General features: G+C 37.5%; 1 protein-coding gene across 1 annotated transcript in view; it reads left to right on the forward strand.

The window, feature by feature from the left end:
- The window catches only part of TENM1 (teneurin transmembrane protein 1), a 388,806-nt gene that overhangs the window by 64,179 nt on the left and 311,070 nt on the right, over window positions 1-13,557 (forward strand). The gene's annotated exons all lie outside the window — the stretch shown is intronic.

Raw genomic sequence — 13,557 nt, forward strand, 5'->3', positions numbered from 1 at the left:
GTTTTCAAGATCAGACTCTTTTTTGTACACTGTACAATAATCTCCTGTGGAGGTGGGATAAACCCTTTACTTCAGACTCCTGTCATACTGGGCAAAATGCTAAAAAAACATACTGTGGGCACAGCCCTGCTTTTTCTGCCAAAAGGATTGGATAGGTCTCTTTCATCACTCGTGTCTGTGATCCTTGTGGTATGTAAGGCTTTATCACTATTGTTGAAAAAGTTTGTGTTCTCTTCCAGGCTTTATGCTTATGTAGTATTTGAATGTTCCCAGAAGGTAGAATTTTTTAAAAAAAGTTAGTAAGAAAATCAAAGCATTATTCACCTCATTGTAGCAAGCAACAAATAGAAATACTTTCTAATAATTTCCCCACTGAGTATTTCAGAAAATAGGTAAATAAATATTATCACATATTTCCACTAAGTATGAGTAGGCCTATCCCATGTTCTAGTTTTGTATTTATACATGTATGCTACAGTATAGAAATTGTGAACGAATTCATATTAAAGAGATACACCCACACACCTATTTTACTGGCTAGGAAAATATCAGAAGGGGGCAATGAAAATAACTGATACCATTGTAGTATTCAGAGTAGTGCTGTTTTAGTAGAGATACAGTGGTCCTGTGATTAATGTCGATTTTGTAGATGTAGTATATGTTTTGATGGTACTCGAGTTCAGATCATATGTAAAGTTGATAGTGTAATTATAATTAGTCCTGTGGGTGATCGTTATACAATTCCCCTTGTACACCAGTGAAAATGTCCCATATATCTTCAAAGTTACAGGAGCATGACTTCCCTCATGTGCTTTATCCATCTGAGGATTAAGTCTTCTGTGCCAATGTTCTTTGTTATTTTGCTAGCATCTAAGTCATGTGAGTGCTGCCACTTACTTGTATGGAGAGCAAGTGTTGCCTTCTTTCATCTGTCACCTGAATTCTGCCTGTTGGATATGGACCTCCTTCCTTCCACTCACAATACTTTTTAGGCATTCTGGTTCTTAAATAAGGATTAGCAGGCTTGAATATGGCCTGCCCAGGGATTGTCTGCCTGCTCAGTAGTGGAATGTTTAAAGGGAATGCTGATTGCAAAGGGAGCACACTTACTTGTATTATGGAGATAAGTGGATCTTTCCAGCCCACTATTTTAAGGTTTTTGGAGTTGACACCTTGAGATGTGGTTGGCTGTTTGGCAAAGATGTCAAATTTTGCTTGCAACACTTTTTTATGGCTGGGTCGTTGTGATAGTCAGCTGGTCATAGTGTTACACTAAATGTCATATTTGGGGTCAGTAACAAATTTCCTCCGACAGCAGATTGGGTAGTTGTGGATGGAGGGGGACGCTGGTATTACTTTACTCCCTATGCATTGAAAGAGTCAGGGACTGCATGATATTGGGGGAAGGAGGCCTAGTTATAGGGTTTTGAGGATGGAGTAACTTTTTGTAGATTCATAGATTTTTAAAGCTAGAAGAGGCTATTAGGAATATTTAGTCTTACCTCCTGCATAGTCCAGGCCATAGCATTTCACTCAGTGATTGCTGCATTAAGCCCATAACTCCTAGTCCTCCATAAATCTTTTGTCACTACTTTTTAATCAAGGTGCTTGTTTTAGGTTACATTCTCAGCCATGGGTCCCAAATCCTCTCCTCTGATTGGGAATAGGAGGTTGAGGGAAAATTGAGGTGTTGCACTGCTGTTGGGAAGGGCACTGGAACTAAGAATACTGGTAAGAGGCATTATCTGTCTGAACTCCCAGTTCTCACTCTGGGGAATCGACAGGGTTGGGGTTGATATCATGGGCTTCATTGTACTTCTCCGCTTATGGATGGGACACAGCAATACTTATAGGTTTGTAAAAAGCATATGGATAAACTCTGAGACTACAGGGATTTAGGCCACTACTGGTGAGTTAATAGTTTTCATTCACAGGTTAAGTTTATAAATAAATTCATGGTCAGAGGACTTGAAGCAAGAGATGTGCATGTGCGTGTGCACTATGTACTGTGCTAGGTTGACTTGCATACAGTGTAAAAAAAAAAAGCACTCTCTGAACACTGTTCTTTTCAAGTCTTAAATAACTGTAGTAATAAAGAACGAACCTAAGTGAATTGCCCAGCCCTTTACACTTAGGACTCTCTTCATGAACCAGATGTGCAAAGTTTATCCTTGAATGTCATGTGATGTGCACAGAGACCAGTATTTTCTCAATTACTGTGAAAATAGATTTCTTCACCATCAGCAAATTTCTTAGTAGGCCACCTCAGTGAACGTTTGTGGTATGAAACTGGGTGACTGCATTATTAGGTTGAAAGGGGGAAAATTATGTTGTGAAATATTGTTTCTTCTTCCCCAAAGCCCGTCTTACCTGACCTGTAAAGTGAGACCTGGAGAAGAAGAGACCTACAGAAATCCTGGGTTCAGAGGGTTTGTCCAAATGGTCTATGAAAATGGCTTCTTGCAACTAGAATAAAATTAAGGGAAAATGGCTTTTCTATTAGTTCCATAATTTAGTTTCTTAAAACTTATATTCATTACTTGTAGTATGAAAAAGTCTCATTTTCCTTTCCTTTAGTCTCCAAAAGTGTAGTATCGTAACAACAGATAGATAACCACATTTAAATGGCAGCATTAGAAGGATCCAAAGATGTGGACTGTGGTAGAATGCTTCTTTTACGTTGATCTCAAGCAAATCCACTCTTGCATGCTACACACTACTGAATGGTATTTTCAGTGGGCCAGATCTTGAAGTGCTTTCTCAGTTTTCATTCAAGCAAAACTCTCATTAATGCCAGTGTGAGTTTTTCCCTGGCTGAGGGCTGAATAAATTAAGAATAAGGACTTCAGAAGACCATATATTAAATTATATGTGTATAGTAAAAAAGTGATCTAAACAGCTTGGACAGTTCTTATCTATTTGGGATGGTTAAATACATTTTTTCTTATCCCACGCTCACATACGAGTATTTTATAGTTAATTTGTTCTAGTGGATAAATACCTTTCATTCTGTACAAGAAGTCATCCAACCACATGAAGAATATGGGTCAAAATGATCCTAGTTACACCTGAAAAAAGAAAAGGAGTACTTGTGGCACCTTAGAGACTAACAAATTTATTTGAGCATAAGCTTTCGTGAGCTACAGCTCACTGCATCAGATGAGTTACCCTGGAGACTTCTGGGTGTAACTGAGAGTAAAATTGGCCCTACATATGTAAAAATAATGATCACACTGCACATTGAGTGAGGTGCAGGGGGCCACTTTTAAGATTGTGAGAGGAAGGTGTGTACCTCTTTAAGGGGTTAGAGAGACATGGGGTGACTTATATGGCAGTGCAAAGCAGGCTAGCATGTGGATGTTGACCCATCCGTCCCCTTCTTTCAGCTGACCGGAAGAGAGGGGGCACTATATAGGTCCCTGCTGGGAAGGAAAAGCCATCTTTTACCTGGGACAGGTGGAGCGACTCCCACCCATAGAAGTGGTGAAATACCAGGTTGTCAGGATCCTCTGTGGGAGTTGCGCTACTTGCTCCTTTCTTTGGGGGCTGGGATGGAATTTCTCCTTCACCACCAGATTGGCCAAGGCAAAATGGGGGGGGGGTTGCCTTCCCCAGGCAGATTTAGGGGGTGCGTAATTGGAGCAAACATGGAACGGGAGTTAGAGTCCAGTGTAGGTACTCTGTAGGGATGGGATACAGTGAGCAGATAAAATGGATTGGTGAAAGATTCAAAGGAGGCATTTGTTAAAGGAGCGGAAACATGGGGAGTTCGAAACTGCTTTGACTGGCGCAAGGGGACCCCTCCCTTTATAGCCTTCCCCCTCCCTTCATTTCAGTGGGGAGTCAGGTCTCATCAGCGGGTTAGCTGGAATCCAGGATGGGTAAGGGGGAGAGCTGATGAAAGCCTCTGGATAAATATGAAAATGATCATGGAATTACTTGCACTCTTCACTTTTGTCTGCCGGGTGCTCCCAAACAAGAATAAAGCTGGGGGCTAATCAAATCACATCCAGTTTCTCCGGTCCTTCTTCAAGCATAGCTGGGCAAAGATATGATCACAAGAGAGTCTTAATTTTTTTGTCTCTAGATTACAGTATTTTGACAGACAATATTTAACTTGGCTACCTGGGTGACATGATTCTGAGTTAACACCGCATCTGTTGCTTTCTATTCTGAAAATAATCTAATATGGGGAAAGAGTTAAGATATCTGGTTATATAAAAATGCTTACTATGTTTACATGGTGTACTTAAATCCAACTGAACAACATAGCCTGCACATTTAATTGGATACTTTAAGAATACTAGATCCATATTTAACATCTTTAGGGAATATTAAGTCTTGAATGTAACAATTTTAATATCCCTGGTTTGTACTATTTATAGTTACTAATTTCTTACTCAAAGTAGCTGGTGGAAGATGTATGCTTTCTCTTGAATTTCTTTATGAACCTAATCATCATTCTTTATTATGTACTGAGTAATTCCATTTGATAGTTTACTAGATAACTTATTTTCCTATCAGACACCCCAACTCTGTCATAATAATTAGTTAAACACACTCTTGTTTAGGAAGCATTGAACAAATTGTTTGAGAACAAATATTCTGATTTAAATTAGTTGTTCTTAGTGTTAATGACAATTAATAATAGCCTGTTAGTGCACAAACTGCCTTCAGCTGTGCCTGAGGCTAAGCAAAATATATATTAACTATTAGTAATGAATGACCAATTTCTTGGGAATTGTTGCTTAACTCAGCAATGCTATAAATAGCCTGTTATAACATGTACACTCTTACTGTATAATGTGTGACAGTAGACCTGCAGCAGAAAAGTTACACAATGACATCCTTAACTGTATTTATAAAAATAGAGTAAATTTTATTGCATTGAAAAGGTCAGCAATTACCCTCAACCCATTAAAATCATATTTTCTATTACATCGTATCATAATATAATTTTAATTGGCTTCAATAGTTAAATCTATCAGCATACTATTCTTAGTAATTTATGTAAAAAAAAATCCTATGTACCTGTATGTTTGTAACAAAATTACAATATCTCATAGTCAGAGAGTGATAATAATGTTTGTTTTTGCTATTGAGAATGCTGTTAAAATGTATATACATCTGTTGTGTACTTGATTTTTCAATTGCTGTACTCATCCAAGGAAGTACAGGATCTGGTCTTCGTTTTGCATTGCTATTTCTGACTTAGAGCTCTTGAGATTTGGTTAGTGGATTTCTTTCATAACATAATTATCTTTACCTGAAAACACCAACAAAAAACAGAACAAACAAAAAACCCACTGAAGAAAATGGAAACACAGCCTTTCACTTTAATGGGCTTAGGATCAGGCACAATGTGCGGTCATAAGTGTTTTAATAATATTAACAATACCTAGCAAAGCATTATTATCCTACTTTGACACATGGGGTAAATGAAGCACAGATAGGATAAGTGATTTGTACAAGGTCACACACTGAATCTGTGGCAATATTAGGGTCTCCATCTCCTACCCCTGCTCTATCAATCTGATTTAACATGCACCAGTGTAAATCAGACATAACTCCATTATGTTATGGATGTTATGTACACCACTTTAGGTGAGATCAGAATTTGCTTTCAGTGTTGTAACCTAAACACTATTGTCTCCCTACTATAAAGCCTTACTGTATTTAGGTTACAGATAAAATTTGGGTTTAATTGTGTGAAAAAATGTTGAATTAATAATTTTATAATCTATATAAATTTATTCATTTAATACATTTAAATGGGAGCAGTGACCTAGTGCATAGAGCACTGGACTGGGTCTCGAGGGACCTGGGTTCTATTTCCTGCTCAGCCACTGGCCTGCTTGATATGCCCATCTGTAAAATAGGGATAATGATGTTCATCTAATTTATAAAGCACTTTAAGATCTACTGTTGAAAAGTGCAGCAGCAGTCAGTTTCCAATTTCATTTACTCTGGGTGTCAGTAGATTTACTTTGAATTTAGTAAGATTAGAATACCACTCTCAGGAAGAAGTAGAAAGTTTCACATTTTAATGCAAGATGATGAGAGTATTGGAATTAATTCTGATATTATTTACTGTTCTTTTGGAAACAAACAAAATCATCAGACTCATCTCTCCATTCTCCCCTGTGTTCAAATACCCCATCTTCGCACAGGAAATGATTACCAACAACTACATCATAATAACAGTACATTTCCTGAACAGTTTATCCATATGAATCATTAGGCAAGATTTTTGTTTAAACTTCCTGTTGCTAAATATGGAGTCAGCCAGTGCTTAATTTATGTCAGGGCTGAATCCTGGCACCTAGACTTGGCCGTTCATGTCCCTGGCATCTCTGGACTTGCTGTGTCAGTTTTGAAAGTTAAAAAAACTGCTTGAGCCCAAGCACCTCTTTCATTACAAATTAAACACTGGGTCAGCCCCTTAACTTCAGTGTTATTCCTCTGGATTTCACTAGTCCAACTGAGATAAGAACTTGGCCCACCAATTTTCAGGTCGAATAATGCAGCTAAATCTCAGCAAACTGCCTTGACAATGTAAGGGGTAAAGATCCAACTTAATCCCACACCATCCAGGTAATTTAAAATTTAATGTTACTCTGTCCATTTCTAATCTGCATTGTTGTGTCATGATATTGTAGCATAGATTGTATATAAAATCATGGATGTGCACTATCAGACACGAACTCCAGATACTCATAAGAGATAGTCAAACCACTTGAGTTGTGCATAGTCTGCAAAGCCTTATGGCTGAATCTCCTGAATGTTGTGGAGTTTATCTAGGCCCTTAAAACCTGATCTTCCCTTAGATCAGTGGTTCTTAAAGCCGGTCTGCCGCTTGTTCAGGGAAATCCCCAGTGGGCGGGACCGGTTTGTTTACCTGCTGCGTCCACAGGTTCGGCCGATCGCAGCTCCCACTGGCCGCGGTTCGCAGCTCTAGGCCAATGGGGGCTGCAGGAAGGGCGGCCAGCACATCCCTTGGCCCGCGCCACTTCCCGCAGCCCCCATTGGCCTGGAGCCGTGATCGGCCGAACCTGCGGACGCAGCGGGTAAACAAACTGGTTCAGCCCACCAGGGGCTTTCCCTGAACAAGTGATGGACTGGCTTTGAGAACCACTGCCTTAGATAATTTGGAACATGAGGCCATTAATGTTGTTTATATAAATGGATTTTCAGTTGCTGTTGGATTGCTTTTTGGATTTATTTATTTTTTTTACATTTGCATCATTTTGTTTTTAACAATAGTACAACTTATATTGCATACTTTATCTACAATTGATACAGCTCCAAAGAGTGTACACAAGGCCCTGCAATGACATGGTAATGACATTGCCAGGAATATTAGAGTATAACTTGACATTGTAACGGCTCTGTAGGAGACTCTAGTAGGGTATAAGACACTGCAGTGGACTTTGTAAGGGCTCCTGTGGAAATGTTAGTATTTCAACGGAAGCATGGCATTTGAATTGCTCTGGCTATGCATGAGACACATCTGTTGATGTAACATTGATTCAGTTGTAATGTCTTGAGAGCATTGAACCTGTTGCTGACATTTCAAACATTTATGAAACATAGTTATTATTCATGGCCAGTTATTTTTCAATATTATGGGCCAAATTCTGTCCTTTAAATGCACGCATTTGTTACTTTGACTTCACTGGGAGCTGAATCAATGTATCAATGTAAGCTGGCCCTATGTATTGTTTTTATTCTTATAGTTGAATTGTAATATTTTAAAATCAGTAAATAGTGTTTTTAAACTTTGCTGTTCACAATGTTTACTTCTACAGCAGCAGACACTACACTGAGGGCAAAATGCTGGCAATATTTAATGTTCTACACTACATGTCATTGAAACAATGTTTGGAACTGGGGAAAATATTTGTGGTGTTCTATAGTCCGTGACCTTTGCCTACAGCATGGCAAATGCAGCAGTATATTTACACAAGATTGTGATATTTTTAGCCTTACAATTTTGTTTTCTTTCATTGCAAAGTTGAGGGGTGGAAGGAGGGAGAGAACTTGAAGAGAACAGCCAGGTTTAATTGTTATACCAGAGTGGGCTAAAATGGACAATAGAGCTAAAAAAAAAATCACACTGACAAATATGCTTCCCTCCTCTGTGCTCCGTGGGGGTGGGGATAATGCACATGGGTAAGGGTTGGTGAGTAAAGAAAAGATAGCTACATGGGCTATTATTCCTCTTTCTGCTTAGCCTTCTGTGTTTTGTGGATGGAAGAGAATGAACAGGAAAATATGTTTCCACAAAGTCAATACAAATGATGTTGCTGTGTTTATACCCACTCTTGGGAGCATAATTTACAGGTACCTTCACTGGAAAACCCTCCATAGTGATGGGTCTAAATATTTTTTTCATATGTTTTTCATAAATCTTTGGTGTCATATTATAAGGATAACAGTGGGACAAATCCAGCCATTAGATACGCAGGTGCAGTTTCACTCAACCAATGGTCACCTCTATACCAGCATGCTTTATTGGTAAAACTATATTTATGAATAATTATAGTAGACACAAAATAGTTTTCTCTTTTCTCTCAGTTAAACTTTACATTTTAAAATTATAAACTAGACTAGAATCTATTTTATGGAGAAACTTTTGTGATAGCTTATTTATATTTCCCCTTGCCATAAATCATTGATTCTACTTTAATATTTGCAGTTTCTTTATAGACTTCCTTTGGAATATAAATAATTAATCAAATTAAAAAAACTGGTAGAAATTGAAATTATCCATCTTGTAGATATTGGTGTGGAACTTTATTGTTTAGGTGACTTCATATAGTTAACAATCAAGATTTCCTTAATATGGAGGACATGTTATTTTCAGTTAATCTGAAAACTCTGCATTTGAAAAGCAGTTTCTCTGTGTGATGTTGTACTCCATAATGTTTTATGGAAATATGCATATAAGGGTGAATATGATGGAACTGAAATATGCTTTAGGCAAAAGGTCTCTTGTAAGGTATCATTACAAAGCTTTTAATCTACTGAGTGTGTTCATCCAATTTGTATGCATGTATCATTCTTGTATCTTAAACTAGGAATATGAAGTATAACCCTGAGGTCCTATAGTAATTATTCAAAGTCTGGGCCATTAATGGTGGTTCGGAAGCTTGATGGCTCCCATTGACTTGGACAATTGGTTGTAAATGGTCTGTTTACTTGCAAACCTTCTTGGGTGCATGCAGGCCAGCCCTGGAAGAAAGGAGGCTGGGGTCTCACAGGACATGTGACCATGTCACCTGATACTGGAATCCACCTTAAACCTGGTGCTTTTCCTTTTAGAAGGAGGGGTGGGGACTCAGACTAAATAATAAATTATAAATAAATAATAATAAATAAAATAAATCAGAATAAAACTTCCAGTTGTTGTGAAGGCACCATACCATCAACCAGCACATTAGCTCTCTTTGGATACACTTGTTTCTACTCCACCACATGAAGTACACAAGGAATTAAACAGAAACACAGTCTGTGCTACATTTGTCATCTGTCCAGCACCCTAATGTTTCTAGGCCTGAAACCCTAAAAAACAAATTGTTTTGAATCTATATGAAAAAAAACAAAACCCATACTATTTTAGTGAAAAAGTCTGGTTTTCAAATACAGCTGAAAAAGAAAAGACTTCTTTACACAAATAAATCCATTAATGACTTCTCCGAGTATAATTTGGCCAACATTTTACAGTTCATCTTTAACTTGTTAAAAAGTATTACCTCTTTTTAAGAATCAAAATAAGTGGTTTCATAAAGAAAATTAGAACAGAATTAACATTGATAGTCAAAAAATAACTCCCATGATTATGTGAGTTCACATTTAAACATTTAGAAATAAGTTATAAAAATAGTTAAAAATTTCATGAGAAGCTCCGAATAAGTTTTATTTTAGGAATTCTTGCTCATATCTATGGATTGTCTAGCGTCAGCAACAGCTTCAGGTACTCGAACAGTCATACTGTTCATAAATTTCTTCAAGCAGATCTGGCAGCCCAAACGTGATGTTTCTGTCAGTCCATAGGCTAGGTCCAGCATGTCCATCTCCTCATCAGTAATTGCCGCCTTGTGCCAAAGCTATAAAAGGGGGTGGAACAGAACAAAGGGGGCTTCCAGTTATGTGAAAACTGCTAGTTAACACCTAAGATGTCTGCTGGAACTAACAAGGACTATACCAGGGAAAGGATTGGGCCCATACTAAGAAGGAGTCTAGTCTGTGAAAGAAGCTTATTGGCATATCTCTGAGGGTGAAATATTATTTGTAATCAGTTTCTTAATGTATTCAGCTTAGACTTGCGTGTTTTTGCTTTATTTTGCTTGGTGACTTATGTTGTTCTGTCTGTCATTACTTGAAACCACTTGAATCCTACTTTTTACACTTAATAAAATCACTTTTGTTTATTAATTAACCCAGAGTAAGTGATTAATATCTGGGGGAGCAAACAGCTGTGCATATCTCTCTGTCAGTGTTATAGAGCGTGGACAATTTATGAGTTTACCCTGTACAAGCTTTATACAGAGTAAAACAGATTTATTTGGGGTTTGGATCCCATTGGGAACTGGGTATCTGGTGTGTTGGAGATAGGTGACCTGCTAAGCAGTTTTTGATTAAAGTCTGCAGCTTTGGGGGCATGGACAAGACCTGGGTCTGTGTTGCAGCAGGCTAGCATGTCTGGCTCAATAAGGCAGGGTTCTGGAGTCCCATGCTGGCCGGGAAAACAGGCTCAGAGGTAATTCCAGCACATTAGGTGACCATCCCAAGAAGGTCTCTGTGACTGAACCCGTCACACGCTGTTTGCAGAATACTGTGATATTCTGGAGCATTGATATCTAGTAGGCAAGTGGTTTTACATTTCAGAGTGGCTTGCCAGCATTAGCAGTTGTTGAAACAAACCCCACAGATGTGAAACTTTCATGCAATACATACTGTTTTCTGTCAACTAACAATTTTGGCACTATACACATTGTGTTTAAGGGCTCTATCCTACTCCTGTTCAAATAAATGGAGAAGATTTGACCCTAAGTGAACAAATTAGGTGTACAAAATGGTGTGTTAATGGATGGTATCCATTATTTTCTGGTTCATCCAGAACTCAAAATTCTTCACTATTATTTTTCACTTCTATAATTCTCCACAACTCCAAAGTACCTGGTGTATTTTGGCCCTGTCACTTCATTCCTTTTTGACTTTGTACTTCAATACAATATCCTTTTTTGTCTGTCTTAGTAATATTTTCAGGACTTTAGATAATAATTATGAAACAATTGATTTAATTAAATAACATGAAAAAATAGTTCAAAAGCACTTTGAAGGGATACTTAGGCCCCAGCCCTGCATAGACAGTTATGCATGTCCTTGATATTAAAATCTAAGGTATGGTGGGCATCTTTCCTATCCTTGATTTAGAAAGGATGCACTGTAAATATCTCTAGAAGCGTATGGAGTTAATACGAAAGCATGTGAAGGGGTTGCAGGAAAAAGAGGGAACTTATAAAAATATAGCCTATTTTATCATGTAAATTCAAGAAGTAAATTTATCATCTACCTGAGATAGTATAACAATTTTTCTTCCATTGCTTAACATTTTCCTACATCAAACTGTCACTTTGTAATGTTAACAAACTTAAATCACTGTAAAGATTTTCAAAAATCTTTCTATTTTATTTCTGAGTTCTAAGCATCTTCCTAGGGTTAGAATCACAGTCTTGCTAAATTGATCTGATGGTTGGAAGCTGTTTTTCATCATGTTACAAGATGGTCTTCTGAAAACTGTAAGTAAAGCACTTTTTGTCCAAATCAAGGCTTGCCAGAAAAGTTGTTAACTTTGATTAACTAAAGATATTACCTTAGGCCACCGGAATGAGTAATTTGATCTTGTTTTACTGGTTCTTTGTACCCTTGACCTGAGACTTTAAATAAAAGAAATATCTAGGGATTGTTTTCAACAAGTTGCTTTTCAGTTGCTTCAAATTGAATTAGTGTAAGTAAAATAGAAAGAAGGGATCTAGCAAATCAATACTGCATTGGTAGTAAACTGGAAAATACTAACAAATTATCCTTTTAAAATTTAGCGAGATTTAATCTAAACATCATTTTCTCTTGACCGTATGAGAGCTCCTAGGGTAATTTAATACATAGTCCTAATATGGATGAGAAATTATTGCTCTTTCCTGGTCCTTTTTGCCTTCTTTTTGCCTGTTTAATTCACTGTGTGCACAATATAACAAGTATCAGAGGGGTAGCCATCTTAGTCTGTATCCACAAAAACAACGAGGAGTATGGTGGCACTTTAAAGACTAAAAGACATCTCTCCTGTGATACTTTCTGTGACTGTGACATAAGTGCATAAGGGGGCCTTTGCACCCCTGCCTTACCACACAATTTGGCCTGAAACTATATAAAGGAGAGAACTCAAACATCGTCTCTCTCTCCCCTTAATTCTGTGGACAAAGGCCAGGCTCAGAGCTCAGCAGGCACAGGCTGCTGCTGTGCTAGAACTGGGCCTCTACAAACAGAGCAACAAAGTGGTGAAACTGTGCTCCTACTTTCCATTCTGCCCCAGCTAATGGAGCTTACTGGGCACAGAGGGGAACAGATGATGCATCTTTTTAAAGGCTTGTACAATAGCCGCACTCCTTCAACATTTTTTACATAAAGCAGTGCTTTAAAGGTACAATTGAACACACAGTGTTTTTCTCCACCAGTGTTTGTAATTATTAAGCAGTTTTCTTTTTAATTTCTAATGTGGGGCATTGTTCATATGCTTTTTTTGTGGAGTGTTTAATTTCTTCATGGTGACTTTCTGTTTGTCTTTGCCCATGGAAAAAATAAAAATTGAGTCGTTCTTCCTCAGGCCTGCATGGTGGTGTATTCCATCAATGTTTAACTCAACATTCCTATTGATGATTGCATTGATTATTTTTATTCTAGTCTGTGCTTCTGTCTCCATTCTGGCTTTTTACTTTTTATAGTTCACTTCCTTTTGAGCAGCAAATTCAACTGAATTTGATTGGGTGCGTATTTTGTTTAAAATGTCATCTCTTCCTGAATACAGATTTCTCCATAACAGCTAATAACCTGCAGTACTTGAAAGCTCCTTTTTCTTTTTATAACCTGTATTTTTTCCAGTATGTTGTCTGATTACTGCAGTGTGGTTTCAATTTTTTATTGGATCATTTTAGGATATAATAATTTATTTCTGATCTTCAGTGCCTCTCATTCATGTCTGAAGTGGCCTGCATTATTTCAATCATTCATTTTTGTTTACATCTTTTCTTTCCAGTCAATCTCTGCATTTTGTCTGCAAGTATCTTCCTAGCTTGCATCTTCTTTTTAGTTTTCTGGTATCTAATTTCCTTTTAACGGAAAAGTCAAATGGAAGGATATCTTCAGTACTTTACCTATCTACCACAGCTAAATTTTTCTTATAAATCTGATTATGGTTAATCATTACATAAAGCTTAAAAAATAAAGTTTTAGGAGAAAAAAGAGAGGGACAATTTTATATTGAAGATTTTTTTTAAA

This window comes from Eretmochelys imbricata, chromosome 9 (genome assembly GCF_965152235.1).
Source record: "Eretmochelys imbricata isolate rEreImb1 chromosome 9, rEreImb1.hap1, whole genome shotgun sequence".
Classification (NCBI taxonomy): domain Eukaryota; kingdom Metazoa; phylum Chordata; order Testudines; family Cheloniidae; genus Eretmochelys; species Eretmochelys imbricata.